Source organism: Pagrus pagrus (genome assembly GCF_965226575.1).
Source record: "Pagrus pagrus genome assembly, chromosome: 11".
In the NCBI taxonomy this organism is placed as follows: domain Eukaryota; kingdom Metazoa; phylum Chordata; class Actinopteri; order Spariformes; family Sparidae; genus Pagrus; species Pagrus pagrus.
In genome coordinates, this window is record NC_140195.1 from 18209296 (window position 1) to 18233139 (window position 23844).

The 23844-nt window shown below is 43.8% G+C and overlaps 1 protein-coding gene across 2 annotated transcripts in view; it reads left to right on the forward strand.

The window, feature by feature from the left end:
• The window catches only part of rerea (arginine-glutamic acid dipeptide (RE) repeats a), a 135316-nt gene that overhangs the window by 28566 nt on the left and 82906 nt on the right, over positions 1-23844 (forward strand). For both annotated transcript variants that reach the window (XM_084365680.1, XM_084365679.1), the window contains exon 2: positions 2125-2191. The gene's annotated coding sequence lies outside the window, so the exon portion shown is untranslated. The remainder of the gene's footprint in view (positions 1-2124; positions 2192-23844) is intronic.

Below are 23844 nucleotides of genomic sequence, written 5' to 3' on the forward strand. Positions count from 1 at the left end.
CTTCAAAACGCAGACTGAAATCAGGAGGCGTATTGCATCAAAAGCAGGAGATAAATAATAACAAACAGGATCACGTTGTACATCTGGTGGTAAATATGTTACCTTGTTTTGTAGCGTCAACAAATAATTGGTTTAGATAAGAGCCACACCTTCCTTTTTAAAGGAAAATAGCTCAGACAAAATCCTACATCCTACAGTGCCCTGCATATTTATTAGTAGTTTATCATCTTGTGTTCTATCAGTTGTTTTTCATCATATAAAACTACAGTATTTAAAAAAAGACTAAATTCAGAAAAGGAATTGAATTGAATGAAAGTCGAACTACATTGTTTCTATGCAGCAACAGTAATTTTACCGTAAACTCAATGAAATATCACTGGAAACAGACTTCCAATGTCAATAAAATAATTTTCATGACATCAAAATACTGAGTGAAGTTTAGAGAGAATGAAGAACAGACACCAGTGAGTATCAATCATGTGATTCACTGCCTGCGTGTACTGCTGGTAGAGGGAGGAGGGGCTTTGCCAAATTTTACAAAGCTAAACAGAGCAGACTACATATAGACGGCTTTTGTTTGAGCATACTGATAGCTGTTCTGTAACGATATACTAATAGCTGAGCTAGGGTGAAGCAAAGGTTTTACTGCACTTAAAATTAAGAGTGTAGTTAAAGTACTGGTAAAAGAACTGATAATTTTGTAGCTTATCTATACTACACTATCTAATAACTTAGCCCTGTGTGTTGTAATATTTGATTTTGGCACCCAGTCCTTTTTATGATTTTGAGGAAATTTCAAAATATCGAGATTTATATCTTGTATTGCGTCATAGTCTTATGATATTGCAATATCATTTTAAGGCCATATTGCCCAGCCCTTTGTCTTGATGACTCAGACAAAATCCTACATATATCAGTCATACAGCCCGTTACTAATCCTTTTGTCTTGTCCGTAAAGTGTCCTTAATTTTCTCCTGATAATGTTTGAATCTTAATATAATGACATACCATAAACACATAGGCTAAACTATTATTTTAAACTGTGTTGAAAAACAATTCTGAATTGTTTTTATCATTCATTTCAGTTTAAGCCACCAAAAAAGTGGAATTTTGAGTGGAGTCACATGAGCAGACGTAAGTTTTTGATGGATCATAATTGAGCACAATGAGCAGTTTTATGAAAAGAATGACACGAATATGTAACAATCAATTTCTTTTAATGAGTGAGTTGTTTCCAGATGATTGATTTGTTAAAATCGAGATCTAAATTAATGGGAGGGTAGACGAGTCGACCCTCCCATTAACTTGGATTCTAACACCCCATACTTACACACACACTGGAAAGAAATACAAACATATACACAACCCGTCTGTGCAGTATTATAATGCTTACAGTGAAATGTAGCAGATTGGTGTAGCTGTGTGTGTGTGTGTGTGTGTGTGTGTGTGTGTGTGTGTGTGTGTGTGTGTGTGTGTGTGTGTGTGTGTGTGTGTGTGTGTGTGTGTGTGTGTGTGTGTGTGTGTGTGTGTGTTGCGTTTCTGGGTGTTAAAGAGAGTAAATGCAGGGAATCTCTGTGTGCGGATGCTGAATGTGAAATGTCAATGTTATTGAACAGGTGCTGCGAGGCAGAGCTGTGATGTTTTTATTTCCAAGCTCTTGTCAAGCAAGGCAGAGAAGAGAGGGCTCATGGGATAATGGGGGAGGTTCAGGGGTGGGGGACTGTGCGTGTGTGTAATTCTTTGTGTATATGTGTGTGTGTTTTACAGTGTGTGTAGAAAGCATGAGTGCCTAGATCTGCGTGTATCCAGAGAGGTTTTATTGAGAAGAGGGAAATGAATACGGGCATAGAATACCGGCTCGCAATCTCCTCATAGAAATGTTAACTGCACTGTGAATGGTATTATTTTTATATTGTGCACCTTCATGTTTTTTCAGTGCCTGTATTCACCATGTGTTTAACATGATGCCAAATATGGCAGCCGTCTTCACCCATGCATACACCTCTACTGTCAAGCTGTTATCACCTCGTTTGTTCCATTTACACATCATTCATATTTTCTCCCCTTGTCCTCTGTGTGTGTGTGTCTGTTCTTCTTTCCCCTTCGTTTTTTTTTCTCTTGCAGACTGTCGTTGTGTCAATACTTGTTGAGAGGCAATGTGGCAGTGAGCTAGGAGGTGAATGCAGTCAAGGTTAGTCAACAATGCTTTGTGACACTGGAGTGCTGACTAACACAGCCCCTAACCCCCCTCTCCTTCCCCCAAAATGTTTCTATTCCTGCCCCACCCAGTGGACCTTGATCATGTTCTCCACCTGCCCTTGGTGCTTTTAGCCTCACTGTGAGCAGAGCTGTGTAATTTGTTGATGAATTAATTAGTCAATCGAAAGAAGATTAGTCATTTCAGTCAATTAAAGCAAAAAATGTCAGACATTTTGCTTGTTCCAGCTGCTTAAATGTGAGGATTTGCTGCTTTTATTTGTCATTTATGAGAGTAAATGAAGAGAGTAAAACATTGTTTTAATACAGTCTGACAATAATCAGCAGTTTAATTGCTTATGAAAATAATCGTCAGGTGCAGCATTAACTGTTAGGGTTCATAAGAGTACTGAAAATCCTTGAAAACGCTTGAATTTTATTGTGGTGTTTTCAAGGTTTGAAAAGTGCTTGAATATTATAGATAACTACTAACTCATGCTAACCCACCCCTGTGTTTGTGCCTATATTTCACGAGTGCATTACCTCTGCCCAGGTCTACCCAGTGCAATGCTGTTTTTGGCGGCTTGAAGACGTCATGCCAGTCTTTGTCATTGCAGTTCCACTTGTGATTCTGCACTGCACTTTTAATTCCAGTGAAAGTGTGATTACCATGTTGCCATTTCCACTCCCCTATCCAGCCTTTTTTTTTTTTTTTTTTGAAGAGGTGCGAGAGTGAGAGCAGCGCCTATCTGAATGTCCACAACAGCGGCAGAGAATCAAGCCACGATATGGTGGTGGTGGGGGCTGCAGTTCAAAGCCGACTAGCAGGTTACTTAATGAGTTTGGTAATTGGCTCGCTGTGGCCTCCGCGCATCCCTGCCCTCCTGCTGCTGATGTGTGCAGGAACAGAGAGAGCTCGACCCATCCATCTTTCCCTCCATCCATCCCTGTTCCAGGAGCTGACTGAAGGAGCTAATGCTGCACCAAACCTCCTCTGTCTGTTCCCCTCAGTCTTTCTGTAGAGACAGTTAGTGTGCTGCATGTTAGGTTTCCACTCTGCTCAATATCGAATATCAACAGCGTTACTCTATCTCTCTTTCCCCAGTCTCTCCCACTTGGCTGCTATCTTTTACATACACACACACACACACACGTACACACACACAATCTATCATATGTTAGATGCTTCATGCATTATGCAGAATATGTGCATCCAAACAAGCAATTTGCAGAATTTCCAGCTCACCACGTTCTGAGTAGTAATTCTCTGTGTGGCCGCAGCAGCATAATGAGAAACACACTTCCATGCTCAGTTGATTCATAAGTCCAAACAATAAAGACAAAGAGCAGCAAGCTTGCCATGTAATCATCAATGACACCGAACATATTATTCTCAGTTTTCGGCACATTATCTCCTCACCAGGGACATCAAAAGGACAGCTATTTTTCTTGTCTCAATGCTGTTGTAATAACGTGTGGTAAGAGGGAAAGCATCACATCTGGTTTAAATCTGTTGTGAAATTATAGTGATAATAGTTGGAGGGGGAAAAAAAATCTTGAATGACCTTCACGGTTAAGTTGTAATTGAGAGATGTTTTTATCCCGTATTGTTTATTGCTTTGTTTGTTTATAATAAGCCCCTAGAATTTAGTGCCTTTGGGGATCCGCACCAGTGAGGCTAACCTAATATATATTCTAACTAATGAGCAAGCTTCCCACCTTCCTACCTATTCCCATTAATTTCCATTTTGTACCTTTAAAAAGCCATAAATAAAGCCCGCGCACATTAGCAAATGTAGCTGTAGTCTCTAGTTGCAAGAACCGCTGCCAAGCTTTTTATCTACTCCCATAGTGGAGCAGTTGATTCTGAACGCTGTAGGGGTTGGAAGGCCAAAGCACAGCTAAGTGGCTCCTCTTGACCTCAGCGCTGATCTCCAAACTGTCTGCTCCGACTGCACACAGACACATTTTTACCCATTCGCTCCCAAAAAACAGTTTAATCACACAACACGGCCCCGGCACCCCGGTCTACGCGGCGTCTCTGTGAGTAACACATCCTTTTCTCACCGCACCCAGCGCTGACATGCTCGACCGTACATTTGCTTTTGAGATTACTTCTCACTGCTGTTATTCATGCCAAATTGGAAGAAAAAGGGAATGTGAGGGGGACAAATTCGAGATGTGAGAAATTAGCTTGAAATAGTCAAGAATTTTGTACCTCTGACCTATAATGGATGCGCTTATTCTAGTTATCACTATCTATCTGTAAACTAGATGGCTGAATCATTAGCTTACACAGTGAGAGCAGCCAAGTGTGACCAGAGGAGAATAATTGATTTCTGAATTTCTGAGTGTTGGTACTGAAGGGAGAAAGCTTTGTGCGCCATATTGAGTATCTTAATACGCATGTCATGAATGGGAGCGTAGGGAGTTAATTCTTTTTTTGTTTCACACACCACCACCTCCACCTCCTCTTTTAGCACAGCAACAGCCAGAAACCTTGCACCTCCCCTCCTCGTCCATAGGGTGGCAGTGTGTGGAGGTGATACAGCCATGTGCTCCGTGTGAAATGGAGCAGTCACTGGCTATTTGAGCAGATTAGCTCAGAGACAGTAACCACACAGGAATCACACACCCCAACCGCCACTCTCTCTCTCTGTCTCTGTCTCTCTCTGTTTTGCTCTCACGATCACGGACCCCACTCGCTTCGCTGACTGCCGATCAAGTTTAAACACAGTCTCACCCTGCTGCAATAGGATTTTCCTAACCGGTTCCAGAGCCGAGCATCAGACACATGTACTGTTTGTTTATCTTGCTGTGTCTTTGTTCACAAAAGGATTTGCCTGAAATGTAAACTTCCTCTTTTAGCCACAGCCTGCACTCTGTCTCTCTCTCTCTCTCTCTCTCTCTCTCTCTCTCTCTCTCTCTCTCTCTCTCTCTCTCTGTGGCCCTCCTTGGAAATACAGTCTCATTCCTCAGAGTCTGTTCTCAGTGCAGCCACGGCAAGGCTGAACTGCTCTTTTATTCAGATGAATGAGGCCCTGTTTTTGCCTGGAGAATCAGACGGACAGTCCATGTGAGAGCTTGAAGAATGTGGAAAATCAGGGCCTCAGTGAAGTAGCAATCGAAGGTATTACATGGTTTGTTTGTGGCTGTTTTCACTTCCTATGTTTGTGAGTTTATGGCCATACAGAGCTGGCTGATTATTCTCTGGTTCATAAACATTTCACACCCCGATTCTCTTTTACCTCGGCTTCTTTCTTCATCTTCAGAAAGCTGTCATCTAACGGAAACTATCGGCTTCTCAGACGTAGCGAAAGCTTCTATTAAAAGCTGTTTGTTTCTCTTTGTATATATATCAATGAGCAATTAGGCTTTGCTGTGTTTTCTAAAGAGAAGCTGCTGTGCTTCCTCTCGGTAGCATTTCATCGATTTGTCAGCCAGGTGGCAGCTACCTCCATCTGGAATAAGGTTTACTTACAATCTTTTTTCTTTTTTTTGAATGTGCAATAGTTTTACCAAATGGCTGCTGCAAGCAAGTTTCACTCTCTTGAGTAGCTTGTGTAGCTTGGCAAAGAGATTAGACATATGTAGCCTACAAGTGTCTTGGTTTTCAGAGTGTTGTGAGGCTGCCAAATGTGACTGTGAATAGCTATGTAAACAAGATAGCTATGCGAGGCTAGACCTTGCGCTGATTGCCTAAAGTGAAATACCATTCCTCGGCTTCCCTCACATTTTTACAACTTTGTTAATGATCACAAATAAAGGCTTGCTAGGTAGCAGCCTAATTGCTAGCTGTCTGTTTGGATTGTCTCCAAAGGACATGTTGATGACGGCTGCTTGCCCGTGTAGAGAAAAAGTGCAACATCCGTGGTTTAAAACCCCTTTTTCCTTTGTTCATTAATGACATTTACTCTTTCGAGTGCTGTTCTTTTTAGCATAAGCAATACTCCTTGAAAACTGTGATTCTTCAAATCCACAAGCGTGCAGTTAACCATATTTAGTTGAGCAATTTCCTTGAGTCACTTTGTTGGGAGATTGGAGAGGATTGTTTTATTGCTTCCCCTTCTCTCAGCCCCCTCAAGGCAAAGTCTGTGTTTTAATTAGTCGTGTAAGACCCTATTTTCCCTTTGGATTCCCCCAACTTGTAAAGTGCTCTCTTAAGAATCCATGAAGGCTAAAAGGGGCAATGAATGATTTGAAGTCAGCTTTTTTTTGCTTGCCTGCCAGCAGAGAAGAGAGAGGGGAGGGGGGGGGGGCTATCAGCACTTGCCGTCAGCATGAGGAACAGTAACTTGAAGCAGCAGTCACACAGAGTCTTTGTTCTTTATGGATTTAGTACGTGTGGCGAAGAGAGAGTCGCTGCTTTAAAAGCCCCATCTGGAAAAGCTGTTCAAGTTGCTAATATGAGTAGAGCGGCTCCTGTAGATAATACCTGCCCGAGAATGGTAAAACAGTCTCAAGGTGCAATCTAGCACATCCGCTTCACCCCCCCCCTCCTGTATTATGTTTTGGCAGCAGGGCAGTTAGCTTGTTACACTGTCGAGATTTAGTCATGTGTTAAAGTCGAAGCTTCTGAAGTACACCCCCACCGCCACCACCACAACAACCTAACCCTCCTCTCGGTTTACAAGTCTGTTTTCTTCTCCCAATCCCTCTTTTTTTTTTTCTTCTCCCCTTCAACTCGTCTGCTCATCCCTGGTGAATGTATTAAATGAAGTTACTAGATATGAGTGCTTAAGAGGCCAGGGCCTCTGAGGCTTGCCAAGTCTCTCACAGGCTTGGCTCAGTCATCCATGTCACTTTTTTCTGTTGTTTCAGCTACTGGCTGACTTACTCGAGCACTTTCTCTCTTTCCCGCCTGCTCTGTCTGGTGTTTGCTGCCTCTGAGAGGCTTGTTTTTCTCCAGTGTGGAGAAAATCAGGCTAAAGCAAACAGTGTGTGTCAGCCACAGCTTTTGTTAAGTATTCATTTTTAATGAGCGTAAGTGGCTACAGAATCCTATAAACCATAAATGGAGTAGTCAGACTGAGGAGGAGGGAGGGAGCGAAGGAGGAGGGAGGAGGGGGCATGTTGGCCTTTGATTCAGTGGCAGTCTTGCAGTCTTTTTGTTTAGTAACACTTGTACTAATTATGCTTGATGTGGATGAAGAAAACATATTTCAGAATGATAGTTTGTGTTGCTTTATTGTGCCATTTTTTTTTTCTTCTGCTTCCTTCATACTGGTTCTTTCTTTTAGCTCATACAAGGAATTGTTCTCCTTTTAATAATCTTTAGGAAAAAGAGCGTGTCACAGAAAATCGTCTCTTTTCTCTTTCGAGCAGCGCGCGGCTCTGTTAGATTTCATTCCCTCTGAATTCAGAAACAGGCTCCGAGTTACCGGTTTTTGTTCTGCCGGGATGGAAGAAGGCACCGTAGCTGTAGATGGAGGGGTTGCTCAGGGAAGAAGGTATTGTGATGGGCCGTTTGAATGCTGAACAGAATTGAATAGACACAGTCAGCTTCCCAGATACATGCTTAGGCCTGTAGAATGTGGAGTGCTTTGCTTGTAACTGCACCGGTTGTCTCCTTTCATTATCGGTTAATGGTGCCCAACTTGACAGAGCCATGTGATAAACAGTGGAGCTGTGAAATCCTGGAGGTGGAGTTCTCGTCCGCCTGATAATGGGATCTCATCTGCCGGGGAGGGGAGCCTGCCCAGCCAGCCAATCCAGCTTTGCTCTTCTCTGCCTTCAAGAGAGGATTCACTGCACACTCACCCTCTCCACCGCTCCAACTTAAGCCTTGCTGAAGATGTTGGCGTTCGACTGGTTTCTTCTTGTAGAATCATTTTTTGGAGCCCGAACTGCCATTGTGGTCATGTTTAGGCTGTGATTGCACATTAAACACAAAGAGACAAGCATTTCCGCCTTCTTATCAGCCGCTGAATGTTTGTGTAACTCAGGAAAGGAGGCAGACTGTGCGTGTTTGTGTGTGTGTAAATATCATAAACATTGACCTTGTGAAATGTATACATACTGTGATAAGGGAGGAGCTGTTGCTGCTGCGGTGGTGTTAGGTTACCATGTGGAGGGGGCGGTGGAGGTTCGACTTCTCAGGACAGTTGCCTCAGGAGGAAGGTTTTACCAGCACTTTGTTACACAGCACAAACCCCCCACCTTCCTCCTCCTCCTCCTCCTCCTCCTCCTCCTGCTCTGCTATTGAAACGAAGACGACCAACATGGCTTGTAGCACAATGAAGGACCCCCTGCACACCACCCCTCAACTCAATTGCTATTGATCCTCGCTGCCTGTCTCTCCTGCTGCCCGGCTTTAGTGCATTAAAAAAAAAAAAAATGTCCCAATGTGCAAACTATTTGCTTTTCCTAATTGGATTTTGACAGTGATCCAATATCATGTTTAAGACAATGAAAATGTGTCAAGCGACTGGCTCGGTAAAATGGAAATCATCCTATTAATTTATAACTTAATGCGGTCCATCTTTTGTCGCACCCCCCGCCCCCCTAATGTGTGTGTGAGGGGGGAAAAAAAACACAAAACAAACCGTAGTGTACATTATTCAACCACAAAATGAGTTCTGAGACCTTGGGGGGAAAAAATAACCAGCATCACATCTTTTTTTTTTTTTGATGTGATGCATTAAAATCAGCCTCCCAAATATTGCTAATGGACTATTCACATTATCATCCCGGCTTGTTTCTGCCTTTTTAATGGGTGGGGTGACTAATTAATTCATTATCCAAATATGCAAATGAGCTCCACAAGCCTGAGCAGCCTTCAAGCCGCTTTCTCTCTCTCTCTCCATGCAAAATCATAACGTTTAAGGAAGGATCATTTTTTTTTATGTGGTTAAAGGGGCGCTATGTAGTTTTGGAGAAGAAAAATTCAAACTCAGTTTTTTAAATATTCACAACAGTAATTAATAAAAACACACAGTCAAGATATATTTAATATATGTAAACGAGCCGTTCTCGGAGGAAAATAAGGTCCAGAACACTGTTTGTTTAAAGCTTGAGAGGTGGCAGGGTCCGCCACATATAAACAAACAAGAAGTATAAAACGGTGTCGTCCTTTAAGGTCAGTTTGTTTGCTCAGTTTATTCAGTCATGAAAATGAAGAGCCAGCCGGTGTAGCTCTTCCTTTTCTGAATGTTAAGCATGGAGTCCTGTCATTGTGCAGACATTATTTACAAAACACTTCTACTATTACTCCCAGCTTTCATTGTCTCGCTCTGTTTTTTTCACTCACATTCCCATAAGCGTTTTTTTTTTTCTATTTTTTTCTTCCCCCATTGATCCTTGATGATGGTCACTTTTGGCTGCCGTGCATCTCGCAAGCACACAACACACACTGTGCGCGCAGCGTTTCCCTACGGGGGCTGCCATCAATCAACAGCCACATTGGCTCCCCCACCTCCACCACCACCACCACCCTTTTGTCCCTGGCGATTATTTGAATCCAGTCCATGTTTTTGTTTCGCTCTGATTTTTTTTTCTCTCTCTCTCTCCTTTTTTTTTTTTTTTTGTGTTGAGTGTGGTCGGGGTAATTCTCCTTCACTAGTGTCTGGATAAAGAAAGACTAGGTCAGCCATGTGGATGCGTCTGTTGAACAGCTGAAGAGGAGGGAGGAGGAGGAGGAGGAGGAGGGAGCGATAGGGGGAGTGTGTGTGCGTGTGTGTGCATAGGAAAGAGAGAGAGGAGAGGAGAGAGAGAGAGAGAGAGAGCGAGCGTGTGTGTGTGGAAAAAGGAAGCGGAGCCTGTAAACGGCGAACTCACTGGTTTCCTACCCCTCGAAACAACTATCAGCGCCGCGTTACTTCTCATGTGGACACTACCATCGCGGCCGGAGGGGAATGGGAGCCGGACTAGCTCACGTTATATAGTGCCTTTTTTTATTTTAATTTTTTTTTTTTGCTCGGCGATTTCTTGGACGTGAAGAGTCCATCAGTAAAGTGAAACCGTCTTTTGTTGAAGCAAGTGCTCGCCTGCCTGCCTGAGCCCCGTCCGTGCAGGGTTTTAAAAAAAGAAGGGAAGAAAAACCGATAAAGGAGAAAAAAAAAAGTGTCCGCGTTCGAGCGCTTTGGTCCCGGTTCTTGGATTTGACCCAGCTGGCTTAAGTTCGGTGGGTCATCTCGGGCAAGGATCGCGTTTTCAACTTGTTTGCAGCAGTCTCTGGGACTCCAAGAATCACCAGACTGGCGGGTGAGTAGTTGAATACAAAAAAAGATTGCAGGACGGTTGTGGTGAGGAGGAGGAGGAGGAGGAGGGAGGGTGCAGACAGGGGGAGCAATGTGTGTGAGATTAAAAAAAAAAAAAAATGTTTTCGAGCAAGCAGTGTTGACTAAATCCTGGTGGCACTTAGACTTTGACCTAAAAGTGGCTAAAATGTGTGTAGGAAGCGTGTGTGACCTCCAGTCAAATGTTTTTGAGCTCAAAGTTGGCTGCATTGTTGTAAAACTTGGCTCTTCTCTCTCTCCTCTCTCTCTCTGGACCCTCAAAGCAACCTCCATGACCCTGGCCCAGCCTGTTACAGGGCTTCAGACAGCAGCTAATGGTTTTAAAGTGAGAATGATGAAGTAAACAAGGAGGAGAGCTCAAATGGCAAGGAAACACATGACAGATAAAAAAAAGAGTACTTTTTAAGTGTGTGTGTTGAGCAGTCAATCAACTTCGAGGAAAAGAAAAAGTTGCATTCTGACAGGGAAGAAAATGTTGAAACAGGTCTTGATGAGTCAGTGGCACATAAATTTGACGGGTGGGATTTCCCCAAGTTTCACATGAAAGGGGGGGTTGGCTGTTGGATTTACAGCCGCGCTCCTGTCATAAATTGATTATTGGACTGTAATAATGGAAAGTAGTTTAGAGGTTTGAAATGAGGAAGGGTTGGGGGTGCAGCGCGTGGGAGAGCGGGTGAACCGGTTGCAAACTGTTGAAGGACCACCAAATTAACTTGACTTCCCCCTTTCAGCACCCCAGAGGCTATGAACTCTGGCCCCAGCACATGCAGCTCTCACCGTGGGGGGGTGAGGAGGGGGAGATCTGTGCCTGTTGTTGAAAAGAGCAAGGGGGGTTGGCTGGTGGGATGTGTGTGTGCTGAGGAGGGGGGCAGCTTAGGATTTGAAAGCAGACTACAGTTATTTGTCTGAAAGGCAGCTTATCTAATGTTTTCCAGTTATACTAGAAGGGGGGGAGGAGGGCTTGTTTACTTAAATCACTGTAAAATTGGTCATAGTAAGTCATAAAGTGAGTCTTCATGTGACTCCAGTCAGAAGCTGAATCCGCAGGGTATGTGGTCACATAAGCACAAAGAGAGCTACAGGCCCTGGAACAAGATTCAGATCAAGAAGAAGGGGGGGGGGCAGGCAGTGATTGCCTTCAATCTCTGCCATATAAAAACAATCCCTTCCTGCAATCCTCCCCCCGCTGCTGCGTTTCTCACATGGACTCAGATGTTGCATTGCTAATTGTGAGGAGCTAATCTCCATCATGCCCAGCTTCCTGTGGCATTTTTTTTGCTCCCTCCTGCTTGCTGAGAAGTGACCTCAAGCTTAATGATTCAGATGTGATTAATCCACTTGAGTGGGACGACACCGCGCGGGCTAATGTATGGCACAAGCGCCGCAGATAATGGATGGTCGCTGGAACATAAAGGGCATTTCTCTCTGTGGAAAAAAAAATGTTTGAGCGTTTTAAAAGTCACGGCACTGTGAAGATGGTACATTGTATAAGTCACGAGGTGCAATTATGGTTAAAATGGTAACAATGGTTGTCTTTCTTAGAGTTACTGTGAGTCACAACGCTGAAGTGTTGGTGCTCTCTATCTAATCTTTGACTTGGATGTCAATAACAGATGGAGTGTGAATATTTAACAGACAACAAGCCTCACTTCCCTTTTTATCGATGATTTTTCAGGTGATGTCACTTGACAAATGAGTTTATTTGCAATATGGCAGCGTAAACAAGACAGGGTGTGAGCGTTCCACTCATATCGGTGACATTGACTGTTTACATGCTCAGAATATTCCAGTTTTTCCACTTGGTCAGTAAAAGACAGTAGTATTGCTATGCTGTTAAAATAGCTAATGAAAAGGAATATATCTTGTTCCTGTTTATCAGTGTTTACAAGGAATTAAATGATTTATAAACCGCTTATTATGCAATTGTAAAGGTTTTATATACGTCATTTGCAACTTTATAATGGCCATCTAAATGATTTTTTTGTAAGTATTTAGTATTATAAACAGTTGCTTTATTAATTGTTTACAAAGCATTTTATTGTTAAATGTGAAATAATTCTTAAGTGAATTTACGCCTACAAATTTACCAGTTATTAATGATTGTAATTATAAAGTGCTGCCGCTTTCCTTTTGGCCGTTTATACTCCAGCCTTGCAAACTGTTGGCTAGTTGGTTTGTGTGCAACGCACAGAGCTGACCTTAAACAGGCAGGAGGCCTTGTGTCACACACTGCATTTTCCAAATAGGCTGTATACATGTTTGAATTATGCTCCGAAACCCCAAATAATCTTGGCAAATTCCACATGTCTTAATTGGAAATGCTACATATGGATTGGCCTAATTCAGGATAGCCAAACAGTATAGCAGTTTACATGACCTGTATCAAATTCTGAGCACTGTCACGTATAGTAGTGGAAAACTAGTGTGCATGTAAAAACAGTCACTGAGGCTTTTCCTGTTTTGGTTTTTTCTGGTCACCCACTAAAGCTTTTTTCCTTTTAAGACCATGAATGTTTTTTTGTTTAGTGGTCACTGATTCAGTCGAGGATTAGCCCTTTTCTAAGTTGCACTGAAAATGGTAAACAGTAGTGTGACAGAAATCATTTTGGTTATGTGGGTGCAATCACAGTCCCCATCTCGTTCTACACGGTCATGTGGGAAAACTTGCGTAGCTTGTCTTTCTGAACACATTTTGAAATGGCATGTTCCTCTCTTCCCCAGAGGGTTAGGATATCCATTTAGTTTCACCACTTGTGGACTGAATGAAAGAGGAAGTGGTCAGCCCCTCTTAATGGAGTTGTAAGCACGAGCCCGAGTTGTTCTGCAGTGTGGGATTTGTTTTGTGGAAAAGTAGCACTGAGGGTTTCACGGTGAGGCGGCTATCGAATGAGAACATAGCAGGCTAAATCTTAATTATGTGCTCACTGCCATACTGCTGTCGCTATCACTTTACATCATCTCCCATTTGCAGTGCTTCATACCAGTGTTTTGTGGGAAATTAAATCTGATGTGCAATTTGATCTGGGTCTGAGTCCGCAGTCTGTGTTGTTGATTCATGTAAACCATGGGGAAGCATAGTAGCGGTGTGAGTCACCCGCCCTTCCACAAACACAAGTCTCACCGCTGACAAGGTACAGAGAGAGCTAGTAAACATTCAGCTCACATACGGGCGAGTGTCACCTCTGAGGAATCTGAGGGGCGATATCCGGATCAAAGAGGCTGTTTCCGACCTTACAGAGAGAGAGATGCTTCATAGAGTGAGGCTGTAACGGCTGTCTAGCTGCTCAGAGGCGGCTGAATGTTTGACAGGGCATTGGAAAAACGTTATTTAATCTGCTCGCATGATGGTCCTCACTGGGATTGCACCACGCTGCGTCTCTGCCCCCTTTTTTCCTCCCTGTGTCAGGATGATGGCAGTTTCTGGCTGGTAGCAAAACACTCAGCGGTTGTCTGTGTGTTTTTGTTTAAACTGTGTGATGTAATGCGTAAAGAATCGGAGAAATTGTAATTGATGCAGTGTTGGCGGGCCTCTAATTCTCTTTCTAATGAGTGAGTGTGCCGAGGTCTTGATATCCTATCCATTTGGGTAATAGTCTGAATGACTCAACTGTGCTGCATTGCAATCACAAAGAAATGACCCAATTGTTATTATAATGAGGCACGTGAATGAAAACAGATGTGATGTTTGAGCCATTACAAAACAAACAGTTTGTAAAATGCCGATCAGGTAAGCGTTTGTGAATCACACCGCCGGCTTTTTGGTTGTTTTAACTGCATGTACATCAGCCACATAAAAGGTATCGCCCCAACAATACAGACACACGAGAGCCGCCTTGTCATAAAGCCAGGCGGAAAATCAATGAGAAGTCATGGCCTCCATACCATTGTAGGAATCATTTCCATCCCCCTACACAGAAGCAACCTCATGGTTTTGAGGAGTGATGATAAATCTCTTCAGGTCTTGTTGATTCTTTCGACGAGGTTCATTTCTAAATGGAACGTGTCAGCTCGGCACGTCCTGACCTATTGTCCTTGCAGATAGTGGTTTACCAGTGACGCATTTAGAATACATTAGCCACTGATTGACATAGTTGTACACATGAAACACTGCTAAGGAGGCAGTACCCTCTGCTGGGTGACTACTGAAATAGAGAGTGATGAAGGACTGGAGAAGTGATTGTTCATAGAAAATTCCAATCTAATTTGTTTTGTGCGCAGAGGAAGGACCGATATCTTTAATTAACATAAACCTCAGGAGCCAACGATGAGTGAGAAATTGGGATAATTGAAAATAGGCCCCGTCTACTTTTCCCCCCTCTCTTTGTCTGTACATCCTTAAAGCAGCTGAGCCCATCGGAGGGCACTTTCACACATGTTAAGTGGGGGGACATCTGGCCTTGTTAATTCAGTGCATGGTCATAAAGTGGAATGGCGGTCCCCACAGGGCCGCCTGCTCTGAACACCGTCAGATGGAGGCTGTGTGCCCTCGCTGCCTCCTCGTCCTCCCTGTTGACTGTCCCTCTGACACCAGCTCTGACACTTGAACAAGAACGTCCTCGCGATCCCCCTTTGATGCTTAAACATGAGCGATGTAGTGGTACGTGTATTTTAAATGTTTGGTACAGGACGTTCAGTTCAGTATGTGACTTCCTCGGCTCAGTATGCCCTGTAAACCAAATAATTGCCATGAAAATAGCATGCGCCACAGACATTATAGAACACAATTTTTACCCGTAACATTTTGTCAGTGCACCAGTTGTTGTTGTTGTGTGTAAGACGTAACATGCTACCAGGATTAGTCAAGCTCGTGTAGTGTCACTGCTCCACCGTATGGTAGCCTTACACTTTTCCAGTTAGGTAGGTGTTACTATGGATCCCACTGCTTTTCTTAGCAAGACCTGCCCTCCTCTGCTTCTGATTGGCTTTCCTTGATATTCTTAACCGAACCCTAACCAGTCTCGCTCTCCTCATGCTTAGACCTGACCAACCCAATCACGAAGGGCAACCAATTAGAGGCAGAGTAGGACAGGTCTTGCCATGAAAAGCAGTAAGATCAATAAAAATGGGCTAGTTATAGTGAAAATGGCCGATTTGTTAAACTGCGCGCTATTATTCAACAGAAGTTACATCTGTGGAAACACTTCAAACACATCACTTAAGAAGTGAGACGCTCTCTGATCTTAGCAATCAGCTACTCCTAAATGTCCCTTTTCCCCAGCAGACATTGGAGTCTTGTGTCCGTTAAGTGTTTGTATTATGATGAGTGGGCTGTCAGAGTCTATATCCCAGTACCCACCTTACGTCCCTTCATCCGCAGGAATGGTAGCAAATAATCGAGTGACAGCAGCGGGGAAGCGTTCATGCTGCGCATTCATTTCCTATTTTAGCAAGTAAACATTTAATGTGTTCAAATGTATCACAGCTTTATTTATGCATAGAATCTGCTGTTAAGTCTGAATTATACATTAGCCAATGAATAATGCATCAGTGCCATTCCTTAATGATTACTTGCCAGGCAGCGAATGGTAATATTTGTTGATAAATTTGCCCATTGATCTTGCTGGTGTTTAACCAGGCTTGTAGAGATGATGTTTGCTCCATTTGGTGTTAAGGGAGGGTTTTTGTCAAGGATGTAATCAAAAGGAAGCTAATTGTCTGTTTTTTTCCCCCAAGAAGATGTCTTTAAAAAATGACGGGTAAGCCCTGAGGAATCAAAGCAAAATGGATACGATCTGATTCTCTGAGCACATACTACTTAGTGCCTGTAGTTGTCAGTTCTCTTACATCTCAGTAAGGTTTGTGTGTTTTATATACCGCTCTTTTTGTGGCTGCTGTTGAGTTATTTATCCTTAGACCTCGACAGATCAATGTCCAATTACAGTTTTGTCTTTGTTGGCTTGTAGCCCATTACATGAGAGTATTCTCGTTTGAGTCTAGACAATGTCTGGTGAGTTTTTAATTTAGCCCATACTTGGTGAAGGTTCTCTTTTGATACCGCGTCTTTATTGGTGCTGGTCTTGCGAGCCACACCGAGCCAGATTATTGGCACATTATCCGTATAATGCTGTGACTCGAGCATCGCCTAAGCCTCGAAGCACAGCCCGTTACTGTGCAGATATATTGCTTGTCCACACAATGAGAAAATATTGACTTGTTGTCACTCACTCATTTGATTAGTTGTGCGGGTGATACTGCTTTTCATTTGTCACCCTGGCAACGTAAATGGGGAAAACACAGCAACAGCCTCTTTCTATCCAGTAATGAAGCACTGGAGCATTGCAGACTTATCACATCTGGAAAACCTCTCTCTAAGCAGGAATGTCTTTATCACTCATGGTTGTATCATTGGCACTTGTCAGCTCAGCTAGTATCCACGGAAAGCCAACATTTGACAGCTTTTCTCACTGCAGAATGTGCAGCTGCGTGGGAGTGATGTACTCCAACAATTCCACTTTGATTTTACAGCTTAGTTGAGGGAGATTTATCCGTATATTTACAGTGCTGGCGATTTACTCCATTTTCTTTTGTCTGTAAGCAGAGCAGCTTAACGCAGTCTGCTGCTGCCGCTGTGTGTAAGCCAGGTCATAACGAGAGCACCTTACATTTAACCCAACAGGATTCATCAGCGGCCTTGTTCTTCTAAAAAATAATGAGGTAGACAGTAAGGGCTGCCCCGGGCTGCATGTAGGGAGATGATCTCTCTGAACCGGCAAATCATTCCTGTTTTTAATGCTAAAAAGACAGGCTAATGACTATTCTTGATGTGTGTCAGTGCTTTAAGTTAACTAGCTTTAATTCACAGAAAGATCTAATGGGCTTGATTGTCAAGCCGAGTCGAGGCAGTCGGTGAGAGGCTTGTGCTCGGGTGGAGGTGGGGGAGGGTGGTGTAATTGTTTTAGCTGGCGGTGATTCTCTCTGGAAGGGATGACTGCACAATCCAGATATGTAAACCAGGAGGAACTGAGAGGCAATGTGCTGATACCTTGTCTGTTTCCTCTTGATCAACCTAGCTTTTGAAATTAAATTTCTAGGCTCTATCCAAACACTCTTTGGAGTCAGCTCAGCAGTAATGGTCGCTTTTACAAACCCCTGCCTGCTCAACTAAGCATTTCAAACATGTAAATCGTATGTGCAAAATGGAGATCTTGAGGAAGTCATTAACTGCGATGCTGCGCTGTACAACAAAGAGAGGGAGAATTAAAGACAACAGATGCTCAAAGGGTTTGATTCTGCTTATTGGAGCATGACACTTATTTAGTCCAGTGAAGAGAATCTCCATGCGTTCGTGGTAGACAATGATGCTGTGTCTTGCCAATGCCCTGCCAGTCATCCGCTCTCCAGAGGCATTCACAATATCCATTTCATGTTTTTGCATTCATCCAAACCTCGCATTTCTTTGTTTGCTCGAGCCCATGCCATTTCTGCATGCCCATAATCAGGTTGCTTGTTTGCCCGCACACGACAGCTTGTAATGTTTATCAGGCTGTAGCGGAGTAGACTTCCACCTCTTATGTTTCATAAATAACAAAGCTGCTCAGCCAGTAAAAGAGGAAAGTCGCTGTGATAAAGTGAGCCGACTCGATTGGTCCGATAAAGATCAACTTAAGAACCACCAGGAAGCCGTCCAGTTTGCAAACGCACGGTTTTTAGGGTTAGTGTTTGAGTCAGCGTCGGGGCAAGGCTGGACATCTGTCTCCTAGTGATCTATAACGCCCACAATCCCTCCCACAGACTGTCAGCTTTGGCACTCAAGCAGTACACCGGTTGCTGTAGTACACCCAGCAGCAACCCACAACAGTGGCTTATCTTGCTAGCATAACAAACAGTGGGCTAACAAAGAGGATGGAAAGCTATGGGAGACACAGTAACAGAGGACCTTAAGAGCGCTTTGCCATCGCAACTCCACTTCAAAATGGAGGCCTTTGTTCTGAGATTGTTGGAGAGGACATCATAGCAAGGTAGCAGCACATGTTTTCATCCTCAAACACACTCACTCCCACTCATTCAGTGTGCTGTCGGTGAAGGAGATCCTCTGCCTGATAGGGCTTCAGAGAAAGGTATTCCTCTGGGACTGTTGTTGAGGGATTTCTGCCGTTCTGCCGTGCGCTGATTAAAGGAACACTTGTAGATAATCCTTTTAAAAAATGGGTCTTTGTTGTGGCAGTGGTGGAGTGAGTTGTGGGGTAGAAAAAGCCCCCCAGATCTGGATTTTTAAATGGTTATCACCTTGGTATGATCGGCAACTCTAGTAAGATAAATATTTAATGACACGGTGGCTGAAATAGAGCTGTTACTGACTGCTGGTGAGAAATGGAGCTTCTATTTAGAGCCCATACTATTCCATAAAGTCGTGGCATTGGTAGACAGCCCAAGGTTATTAGTGTGGTATGAGAGTAGTGTGTGTTTGTGGTGTGTCTGTGGGCTGCTGAAGAGTTCTTACTCTTTTTCTTGCTGCAGTGATATGAAGGAGAGAAATGCACTCAGTCTGTTATTGAGCATTCACTCATGAATCCTTGATGGATTACGGTTGTGTATGTGTGCGAGAGAGAGAGCCCTGTTGTGGCAGCACTATACCTAATGCACGACAGCGATACTATTCAGCCATACTCCACTTGAACTATTTCCACAAGCAAAACAGCTGTATGTTTTGCCCTTTACTACCTTAGTTTTGCTCCGTTTCATTTCACATGCTCCCTGCCCTCTGGGTTCTTGTTTGATGTCATTCATGTCATGCAAAATTGATTGCGAAGGCTTGCATCAATGCCTGCTGCAATGAAGTTATCACAGTGCAAAGACAGATTTCCCTGCATTGATTCTTTTAACCTTACACTTTAACACTCAAGTGAAAAGAAGCTTTAAATTGATATCGGCTCTGCTTTTAGATGTTTTTCGGTGAGGATTATGAAGCGAAGCCTGTATTAGGACTTGAATGTGACCGCACAGCTCATTTAAACACTGATCTAGGCTCCGCTTGATTCATCCTGTTTACTCATTACATGATAGCTATGGCGAAAGCAATTACTTTCAGCTTTCAAGTACCTTGCTTTTGGTCACACTGCGGCTCTCATTCATTTCACTGGAGCTACCATGGCCCCGTGGCTTCCAATCAGTCCGGTGAGTGGCGTGCACTAACGTCTTGCCTCTTTGTGTAGGAAATAGGTGGGTAAACACAGCAGAGTCCTTGAAGCACTTCCCTTCCCTGCTATTGGATTACCAGCTGCCTTTCCGGGTCTCATCTGCACAGATGAGTGCCAAGATCAATGGAGCTCTTAGTGCAAAGCTAATTCGATCAGGACTGGCTTTGCTACTGCTGATCAGAGATTATTTTTTTTCTTACGTGAAACAAAAACTTAATCAAGTCAAGCCCATGTCCAATAGCCCGTATTTTCAGCCGCTCCGACTCCCATAGACATCAATTAGGAGGCATTTCATATTCATTATTGAATTGTTGGGCTGGCCTGCTGAGAAGAGGTGTGGAGATGGAAGTAGTGAACTGCTGCGTAAAGTGATCCGGCCGGTTTTTGCTGAGCGAAGCAGGAAAGCCGCCTTTTCTCCAGCAGAGCAACTGGCATCATAAATAAGCTAAGAGCATGTTTTTAGAGGGATGAGATGTCTCCCGGTCTGACGGTGAGCCGAGAGAAAGGGGTTGAAGGGCATATTGACCCTCTTGTTCTGGAAAGCGAAAAGCAGACTCCTCAGTGCCCCTTGTTCCCCCATTAATTATTGTTTGATGCTAATAAAGGAAGGGGGGGGATGGGCGCATGTTATGAAACATAATTATTCATTGCAGCATTTCCCCTCGATGAGACTCGTTCCCCCCCTTCCTCCCCTTGTGCTTAGCGAGGAAGCTGCCAGTGCTGTCAGTTGAGTACAGCAGGCAAAGATGTCCCCTCAGCCTTTTAAGGAGGGGACAGGAGGGAGCAGGGTGAAGGGCGCCATTTGCCCGAGTGATATATGAGGAGAGACAGCAATATATGTAAGGAGCTGCTGAAAGACAGATAGAAGGTCAAGGCACATTACACTCCAGCCATTTATTGGCTGAGCACATAGTCTGACCTGGACTGCAAATACAGTTGCTCAGCAGCGGCAGCTTTTTTTTTTTTGTTATATATGTATGTGCGTGCCTGTGAGTGCGCGTGTGTCAATGGCCTACACATTTTAGATTGACACGTGTGTGTACACATAGATGAATGCCGCACTGTAGTGAATATGCTCTCAGTGGCTTTTTATAAGCTTGCAGATGCAGTGGGAAGCTATTTTAACAAGACTGTAGCTCCACAAACCTGTCCTCCTAGGTTTCTACTAAGCGACGGCACAAGCGCTAGAGGCTGATTTCCTATGCATGAGCGCAGCATATGGCGTGCTTAAACACAATGCAAGCATGGGATTAGTTAACAATTGTGTCTCATAGCATTGTGGTAATTGGGTGCAGTAGAAACGGTTACTCCAGCATTTCTTCTCCTGCTGTTTTTAAATATCAAGCAATAATTCAGGCGATGTTCCTCTGTGTTTTTTAAAAGAGTGTGTTCTTGGCACAGGCAGAGCTAAGTAGTATTTTCTTAGTCATTAATGGCCCAGTGACGAGAGGAGAAGTGGGTGAGACTGCCATGGTTTAAAGCCTAACATTAACATTCCAAGAATATCTGAGGCTTATTCACAGCAACTCAGCCGCACAGCCATCTGCGCTCACCTTTCGTTTTAAAAAAAGACAACAGGGGCCGTGTTGTGTCAGGCGGTATTTTTAATGTGCCATTGTTTGGTGCACGGTGAGGGATGCAATGTGTAATCCAATATATTGCAGTTGTTAGGTGTTTGGAAAGATGAAAAATATGCAGCTTGTGTTTGCTGGAGGCGTAGCACACTATCAGTCAGGGATCAAGTCTCCATTTCACACATGAACAGGCAGAGTTAATCTGTGGATCACTACTGTACACTGCGTAATATCCAGCCTCTGCTCTCATATTTTCCCAAAAGCGCATTGTTCTAGGCCCCTGCTGCTGCTGATGTTTTTTGGAAAACGGTTTGTAGCCGATGTGTATTTTTAGGTTAAGACATGAGCATTCGCCTGTGGTTCAGGTAGTAAACCACACAGGTCTGACTCCTTCAGACTCTTTAAAATTAATTGTGTGTATTTGTAGCCTACCTGTGTGTGTGTGTGTGTGTGTGTTTGTGTGTGTGTGGCTGGGTCCACTAAAATGCCACTGCTGTAAGAGGCCCAGTCCCAGCCACTGCATGTTTTATGAGCTGTCCTCAGAGGATATGGGAGCTCTGGGCTCAGATCCTGCTTGTTCCAGCAGCGTTTTCATCACTCCTGCCCACTTCTCCATAGATTTTTTTTTTGATGAGGTAGAGGAATCCAGAACATTTACAACACAGCCCTGTCTGTGGCTATAGTTTAAAAAGAAGCATGCCTAGCTGCACGGAGGCCTCATAGAGTCATGATTCATATTATTCTCCTCATACACACTGCAGAGGGTGTTTTCCCCTCTGCATGGGATCACTGGCCTGCACGACTGAGATGGTGGATGACAAGGCTGAACGCTACGCTGAATATTCCACTCCCCCAGTCACCCCCCCCCCCGCTGGCTGCTTTCTAAAGGCGTCCTTTTCCTTGAACAATCACATCTTCGACTGGAGAACGTTCACTGACGGTGTCTATTTGTGCGAGTTGTGAAAGAGTGCTGAAAATAATGTAGAGGGTAACAAAAAAAGAAGAGGGGGATGCTATGCATAGAAGAGGAATTCTTTTGTTGTATGTATTTTGTCATGGCAGCCAATTGTGATGGTTGGTTTTGGTGGCAGTTGGTGGTTAGAGGAGAGGCGTTTGCATGTGAAATGATAGCCCTTCCTAATTAGAGGTAATACCATCCTGCGGTATCTAGAGGTGGAGGTGTTTTTTTGGCTCGGATCATTATAAGACATTGAATGGAGGGATTGCCCCCCCCCCCTCCCCGACCATCTGCTCGAGCATGGAGCAGGGTTTGCCACCACATAGCTTAATAATTTAGGCGGAAAAATGGTCTTGTGTACTGACCTAATGGCTTTGTTTTTGGGGAGCTGTTTTTAAAGACATCCTTCAGTGCCCCCGTCGGCCCGCGCTGTCAGTCTAAAACCTCAGAGCTGTCTTATCTGTCACTCTAATCTATTTATGTTAGTTTTTTCCTCCGTGTTGGCACGTCGCTCTGTGTGACATAGTGATTAGAGTAGCTGGAGGATGTAGGGCAGCTGTATGAATACATTTCCTCCTCCTCCTCTCCCACACTCATTTAGACTACCAGTTGGAGTTGAACTGACGGAGAGCATCGTTAAGCTGATAGGCAGATCTGCGAGGAAGAGTGGGGATATTTGATTGCAGAATATCAGTAGAAGTGGTACATGATTGAGTGCTCAAATATTAAAATCTCAAGAGTCCTTTCATTCAACACCCACTGTTGGAGGGTTTTTTTTCTTCCCCCAGTAAATCTCTTTTTACTACATACATCTGATTGAGAAAATGTCATGTAACTCATATCCTCCTCCCCTCGCTAGAGCCCCGTTCATTTTATAGAGATAAATGTTTGAAGATACATATGTGATACAGATATTTTTTAGTACAAATCAGGCTTGAATGTGTCCCCAGTGCATATTTACACCCCTCCTGACCCTGGCTTTCCTTTACACCAGCATAATTCACCAAAAAATTGAATTGTCACTGCCTCTCCAGAGGTGAAAGACACTAGAAATCCTTTGGAATCAGGCACTTTATTCACACAGCCCATAGATTTACAGGGAAACTCAATTAAGAGCCACATTCATGATAGCGCTGCCTACCACCACATAGCTCACATTCTCCTGCCTCTCTTATCAATGACACATTGCTAAAGGTCCTTTTTTCACTGGCCCGCTCACGATTACATTTCTCAAGAGCGCCTCATTTAGAGGAAAGGCGAAGGGTGACAATGGACAACCCTGGCATTTTCCCTCTGGAGCCGTGTCTAAACACGATGCCTCGCGCAAAGCAGTCAGAGCCACCGAAATGGCCTTCAGCTTTGCTCCAGCCTCACAAACGTGGCACACTGAGAAGTACCGTGTCTTGAAGTAGCTGGTATTAGGCTGTGAAATGAAGTCCTGCTCACAGGCCCTGCAGATAATGGACATCTTGGGTTGTGGAGCAGCCCCCTCAGGGCCGTTTGGAGCTCTCACGGAGAGCACACAAACAGGGACTAGAGTAGGATTTAGGTTTCTTTTAGAGATGGAGTAGAGGCTTAGACCCTGCGGAGCACACGGTCTGATCCTCTGTGGCTGTGGACTGTTGGACAGAGAATATGTTTGACTTAGTGGCTATCGGTTTATATTACAAAAAAAGGAAAGTAATGGATGCTATTGTTGGCCCGGGGGAGATTCTGTAAATTGTCTAAATGGTTTTCGACAG